Below are 7382 nucleotides of genomic sequence, written 5' to 3'. Positions count from 1 at the left end.
TCATCAACATCATCTAAAGCTATCTATCTATCTTATTCTAAAAAATATCCCTGCTAATGCGGACTATAAACTAAAGATTTGTGATTTTGGGCTTGCATGTGTATCATTCAATGATGCTCCATCAGCTATTTTCTGGATTGTATGTTGCTCTTCCATGTTGTGTTTGATGCCTGTTATTTGCAGCTTTTGACCATGATTAATATCTGGCCTTTTGGATTTTATTGTGATCAGCTTTTATTTCTCTTATTATGTTATGTACTTGATTGTCTGTTTGATTATGATGCCATGTGTGTTATGCACTTGTGCTCATGATCCCATGTCTTATACATGTATTTATTTGCAAGATTATGTAGCAACCAGATGGTATCATGCTCCTGGAATCTGTGGCTCTTTCTTTTCCAAAGTAATCTATTTTGTATTTGTTAATCTTAAATCTGGATTTATATAATTGGGCATTTGATGGTTTATTTTATTTTATTTTATTTATTTATTTATTCTACTTTCATTTTTTATTTTAGATTTTTTTTCTTAATAAGTATATGCTTTGAATTCTTTTATAAATTTTGAGCAAGAAAATTCTAACATATAACTTTCATTTTTTTAATCACAATTTTCATTTCCAAACATTTTTCTCATAGCAGAGAGTGCGATGACCCGCACATGCAAAGAGTGCTGAAATTTTATCTTTGTACAAAGGCTTGCACTTATTAAGTGCACATGTTTTCATTGGTATATTTATATTTTTACCAATCTGCATTTTCTTTTAAACTGTAGAAACTTCTCATCGAACAATTTCAAAGGGTGGATCCCTGTTGAGTTAGGGAGCATAATCAATCTTGATACTCTGTAGGTTGTAATGCAAGCTTTCAATGGTTATCAGGAGAAAGAGGACTTGTACTATTAGAGAAGCTACCCTTCAATGGAAATAATCTGTGTCATGGGAGAAAAATATGTGTCATGAATGGCTTAAAGTTTCTACAAATGTTCACTTGTTTATTTTTTATTTCCTTCTGATTAAGAAATGTTAATGTCATCTTCATCATTCTGCTTCGTCTTTTGTATAATTTATTTCAGGGACATTTGGTCAGGTTTTAGAATGCTGGGACAGGGAAAAAAGAGATGGTAGCCATCAAGGTTGTCCGTGGTATTAAGGAGAAGAGAAAGGTACGCTCTTTTCTTTTCTTTTTTCAATCATCTGTCACATGTTATTCACTTAATCTTAATTATTGGGCGAACATCACAAGTATTACACATGTTTGGTACAATAGTAATAAATTGGTGTTTGCCTCACTTTGAATTTTAATCCAACTGTTTTCTTTGTGAAGGACCCGAGATACAGGAGGTTTCTTCTACATAGCTTGAACGAAAGCAATTTATATCATCTAGAGGCAACCCCAAATTTCTTTAGATGATTTATTGCACTTATCATCCAATAATATGTATGGTTCACCATTTGGTTTCTTGTTTTTAATTTCAAACCTCCATTAATAAATCTGTGAACTCTTATTCCTCCTGCCAGATGGGCAAAAGCCTTAAAACTTCCTTTTCTATGACATTTATATTTATAGCCAAACTTCCCTAAAAAAGGCAATTTCAAATGCAATGTGATGTTGTTTAAATGGGCTGTGAATTGTATTTTCACCCTTTTCAAAACTGGCTCTTGATCGCATTCACAACCATAAACATTGTAAAAAGGTAGAAACACTTCTACAAAACTTCCTTATAGATGGTAGGCAATAGCTTAGAAGCATCTTCGGTTTGTGAGTTTTGAAACTTCCATATCACAGCTGCTAAAAGGACTGTCCTATTCTTTTTTTTAAAAAAAAAAATATTTTTATAATCTATGAAACTAATTTTTATATTGGTTCCAATACTTGGCCAGGCGATTTTAGATGTTACAACTCCAAACAAAACATAGTTCATTTACAAGTCAACCATTTTAAACTCTCTCTTGCAGATACTTGCAAACGATTGTTGCATCTTGTCTCTCTAGTCCATAATAATCATGGTCTAATCTCTTGCAGGTTGTGTTGTCATGGGCCTCTTTGGTAAAACTATGCCTAAAACAGCAAGTACACTAGTTTTTGGAAGATATGGTCTTCAAGTTTTTCAGTTCATTTACTTTTGTTCTGTAATTTTATTTTCCTTGCAAGTTGCAAACCCATTGCCATTTTGTTGATTGTTCCAGTGCTTTCTCATATGGCTTTTAGATGTCACCTAATCTCTATTTATTTTGTATCATTGCTGTAGAGAATTTTTGAGCACTTTACACAGGTAAGCCAACACTATCTGTCATTTTAAGTGTTAGGTTATTCCTTAAGTTTATGTTACACTAATGCAGATACTCAGATTTGGACTTCTTTTCTCATTACAAGAAGTTTGTACTGAAAGCATTATTGATATTGAAAATAGTCAGTTGTAGTTAAGGTTCAAATTATCATTTGAACACCGCAAGCAGATACATGCTAACTTGGAAAATGTGCAAGAAATCTGAGCCATGTATCAGGTGTGCTCTACCATGTACATAACTGTGAGGATGGTTAAATAATCAGTTAGGCCACATAGATGAAAATGGTGGATGGTTTAAACAAGCTTGGCAATTTTTTCAAGTCTGTCCATGGTTTTAGCACATGCATTTTTTCTAGTCAACCAAAGGTATCTATGTCAATGTTTCTCCGCAAACTTATTGCTTTAGGCTTCAATCTAATGCTTTATTGATCAATTCATTTGTTTATCCTCACAAGCACCACATGTAGGATTTGGGACTAGATTTTGAACTATTTGGGGCTGGCTTGTTAGGCCATTTTATGTCTCTATTGTATGTGATCTCTCTCTTCACTTCATGTTTCAGGGAGGACAAGTGGTCAAGTACACTGCCATGTTAGCTTGTGGCAACTATCATGGAGTTGTGGGCTTTGCAAAAGGAAAAGGCCCAATAATTCCCATTTCCCTCCAAAAGGTATCTATTTGATGCATTTGTAGATATTAGCTTCATCCACTTTTTACAAGTTTGTAATCATCTCTTACCATAAGATTGATATTTGGAGCATATGTATCTATGGAATAACCTAGAACAGTGGCTAATGGCGAAGATTTATTTTGTAGGTTAGAACTGAATGGTAACCATTCTTTTCTCTATTGGAAGCTCCATTTCCACAGGTAGGGCCCACGGTAATGTTTATAACTGGTCTTTTTGTTGGTGCGCAAGTAATCACAAAGTGTGAAGGTAAGCAGTAACTGATTTGAGCATGGGAATGGAGAAGCTTCAGCTTCAAAATGTTAGCAAGTATGAACAGCTAGGAGGTAGGAGCAGGAGCACAAATCAAAAACACAATTCAAAGTGACAGTGGCACCTAGGTAGAAAATTTTACAGCCGAGCTTGTGCAGTTCTTATGCTGTTGTGTTTTTTTTATTTTTTTGTCCAACATGAGCATGCATATCTGACATCTTTTATTATTGTTTTTTTTTTCTTTTAACCTTCATCATCATCATCATCTAAGCCTTATAGGAGGCAATTGTCTAAGTCTAGAATGGTTCTTGTAAATTCTATTCCTAAACCACTCGAATCTCGACTCACATTCAGCTGGTTCCAAGGATTTCAATCTATGTGCACGCACTATAAAGGAATGACAATTCTTCCACTGTCTCTCTGTCTTTGTTACCATTGCCAATTTAATACCCGACTTAGATAAGTCATGACTTAACTCAAGACCGAACGAATTGATCCAAGTTGCTGAGTCTAGAAAACATGGATGGGGCTGATTTTTGCACAAGGTGATGGCAGGGCATGGGCAAGTCAGGCCCACTTTCATCCCATCTTTAACCAATCAGTATCTGCAAACAACTCGTGTGGGTGTAACAAATTCCTCTAGAAAACCCTTTACTAGAATTGATATTTCCAAAGAAGGAGACTTTTTAGAGTTATTGTTGTACATGCTTATGTCAAAGGCTTGATTTTGAGTCACAAAACCGTTTACTGGAATTGATATTTCCAAAGGAGAGGATTTCTCCTGCCCCTTCTCTTGCTACGTCCATTTACAACTTCTTAGGTACAGATGATTCATTCTTTTTGCAATATAGCATTTCTTGGAAACTTGATTCACTTTACATTCCCTTTATGAAACTACTGATTCACTTCACATTCCGTTCTTATATTCGAAAGTAGAAAATGCATGAAGAAACTTTTTCTCTGCATATCATTGTAAAAATCTGTAATAATTTAAAATTGTTCTCATTTAGCACTTATTATGTGGATATATTGTGGAGAAAGACATCTAATAGATGTTTAACTTCATGGAGTGATGAAGTCTCATGGTTATGTTTTCCTTCTGTGTCCACTTATATAGACATACACAACCGATTGTTTGTCAAAATAACTCGAAGTATACTCCAAGTTTGTATGTGGTCTCTTACATTTATAGTTTACTGAATTCTCAGTTAAACACATAATTTTAGTGGAATGCAGGGTTTTATCTTGTAGGGAGAGTAGGTTTTTAGATCTAATCCCTTATCCTATTTGGAATACTCAGCTGAGCCAACATGCGCATGTAAGGGATCCATTGACACACTTTCTACTTTCCATCCAAATTTGAAGTCTCTAGATATAATAGTAAATTTCTGATAGTGAGTAAGATTGTCTTGTGATCTTCATTTTGTGGCCTATGAAATATATGTTGAAACTAGTAGATCTTCAACAACATAGGGAAGACAAAAACCTTTAAACTAATGGAGTTTCAATGGTCCCATAGTCTCTTTAAATCAACAGTCTTGTCTGTAGAGATAAAGACAAGTAGTTAGTTTTAAAATTATGATTTAAATATCTTGATACTACAATCAAGAATTAAATGATTTTTTGACAAAGAATTTAAGCATGGATGGCATTGACTTGAATATATTGGATTTATTTTTTGTGCAATTAAGAAAATCTTTTTCCTTGGGCCACCCAAATGCTAAGATTAGTGTCCTCCATGTAGCCCTGTCTTTTGAAGCCCCCAAATTATTTAAATCTTGTGATGTGCAGAACAACATAAACCCATTGTAATCTCCCTTTGTGCAGGTTCTGGACCGTGGTGAGAAGATTGAGCTTCTAGTAGACAAAACAGAGAACCTCCGCTCACAGGTGGTGAACCTCAATATCATTGAGGGCCTGAACCTGCTGAAGGACTCCAAAATAACAGTGCTGATGCCTTTTACTGCTACACAGCTCACCAAAGATCGACAGAAGAAATGAGTCACTTGGAAATAATGGCAATCATTGGCAACAAGGAGATCATTGACATTAACCAAGGTATGTTAACTGCTTAGAATGGTGATAAAAAAAAAAAAAAAAAACTAGGATGCATGTGAGTCACCTTTTCTTCTTCTTGTTTTTTTTTTTTTAGTACTTTTTGACAAGAAAGATTTTCTCTATTGCTACGGATTGTCAGTCGCCATGATCCCTATAGCTATGAATTTACTCCGTAGCAAATATTTAAAGAGCTACGGTGCCAATTACTACGGTCGCACTATGTAGCTAGTCATCTTTAGCTACAGATTTTATCTGTAGCTTTTAACCAATTTTCTGGTAGTGTAGCAAAAAACTGGTGATTTAGCGGCGTCCAACACAATTGTCAGTAAAGGTGCTGACTGCCAGTAAAGCCTTTACCGGCTGTTAGCTTACCACGGGCAAAGGATTTACCGGCGGTTTTCTGGGCCTTTGCCGGCGGTTTTGACCGCCGGTAAAGGCCACTTTTCATGTAGTGGTTATAGGTTAAGGTTTAGGTTTAGGTTTAGGTTATAAGTACAGGTTATAGGTTTAGGTTTAGGTTTAAGTTAGGTTATAGGTTAAGGTTTAGGAAATTGAGAATAGGTTAAGGTTTAGGTTTAGGAAATCGGGTTCGGGTTCAGGTTCGGGTTTAGGTTTGGGTTTTCAAGTTTAGGTTTAGGTTAAGGAGTTGAGATTAGGATTAGGTGTAGGTTTAGGTTTAGGGATTTGAGAATATATTTAGGTTTTAAGTTTAGATTTAGGTTAAGGTTTTAAGTTTAGGTTTAGGTCTTAGGTTTAGGTTTAGGTTTTAGGTTTAGGTTATAGGTTATAGGTTATAGCTTATAGCTTTAGGGAATTGAGAATAGGTTAACGTTTAGGTTTAGGAAATCGAATTCAGGTTTGGAATTGGGTTTAGGTTTGGGTTTTCAAGTTTAGGTTTAGGTTAAGGAGTTGAGATTAGGATTAGGTGTAGGTTTAGGTTTAAGGATTTGAGAATACATTTAGGTTTTAGGTTTAGGTTTAGGTTTAGGTTTTAGGTTTAGGTTAATGTTATAGGTTTAGGTTATAGGTTTAGGTTTAGGTTATAAGTTATAGGTTATAGGTTATAGCTTTAGGGAATTGAGAATAGGTTAAGGTTTAGGTTTAGGAAATCAGGTTCAAGTTCGGGATCTGTTTAGGTTTGGGTTTTTAAGTTTAGGTTTAGGTTAGGGAGTTGAGATTAGGATTAGGTGTAGGTTTAGGTTTAAGGATTTGAGAATACATTTAGGTTTTAGGCTTAGGTTTAGGTTTTAGGTTTAGGTTTAGGTTATAGGTTTGGGTTATAAGTTTAGGTTTAGATTATAAGTGTAGGTTATAGGTTTAGGTTTAGGTTAGGTTATAGGTTAAGGTTTAGGGAATTGAGTTTAGGTTATAGGTTATAGGTTTAGGTTATAGGTTATACATTTTAGGTTAAGGTTTAGGTTATAGGTTAAGGTTTAGGTTTAGGTTATAGGTTTAGGTTTAGGTTAAGGTTTAGGTTTAGGTTATAGGTTTTGGGATTTGAGAATAGGTTTAGGTTATAAGTACAGGTTTAGGTTAATGTTGTAGGTTATAAGTTTATGTTAATGTTGTAGGTTATAGGTTTAGGTTTAGGGATTTGAGAATACATTTACATTTTAGGTTTACGTTTAGGTTAAGTTTATAGGTTTAGGTTTAGGTTTAGGTTATAGGTTTTGGGATTTGAGAATAGGTTTAGGTTATAAGTATAGGTTTAGGTTAATGTTGTAGGTTATAAGTTTATGTTAATGTTGTAGGTTATAGGTTTAGGTTTAGGGATTTGAGAATACATTTAGGTTTTAGGTTTAGGTTTAGGTTTTAGGTTATTGTTTTAGGTTTAGGTTATGGTTAGGCTATAGGTTATAAGTTTAGGTTATAGGTTATAGGTTATAGGTTAAGGTTATAGGTTATAGGTTTTGGTTTAGGTTAAGGTTATAGGTTTAGGTTTAGGTTAAGGTTTAGGTTTAGGTTATAGGTTATAGGTTATAGCTTTAGGGAATTGAGAATAGGTTAAGGTTTAGGTTTAGGAAATCGGGTTTGAGTTCGGGATCGGGTTTAGGTTTGGGTTTTCAAGTTTAGGTTTAGGTTTAGGTTAGGGAGT

At 34.6% G+C, this 7382-nt stretch overlaps 1 long non-coding RNA gene across 1 annotated transcript; it reads right to left on the bottom strand.

The window, feature by feature from the left end:
• Positions 1-773: 773 nt before the first annotated feature.
• Positions 774-1413, bottom strand: LOC131237308 (uncharacterized). The gene is made up of 3 exons (XR_009167170.1): positions 1329-1413; positions 990-1169; positions 774-842 (listed from the first exon to the last, which is right to left on the bottom strand). It is a non-coding gene; the product is annotated as an uncharacterized LOC131237308 (long non-coding RNA).
• Positions 1414-7382: the final 5969 nt, after the last annotated feature.

The sequence above is a fragment of the Magnolia sinica genome, chromosome 2 (assembly GCF_029962835.1).
Source record: "Magnolia sinica isolate HGM2019 chromosome 2, MsV1, whole genome shotgun sequence".
Lineage (NCBI taxonomy): Eukaryota > Viridiplantae > Streptophyta > Magnoliopsida > Magnoliales > Magnoliaceae > Magnolia > Magnolia sinica.
The sequence above is the reverse complement of the archived record's forward strand: the minus strand, read 5'-3'. Positions and strand labels throughout refer to the sequence as shown.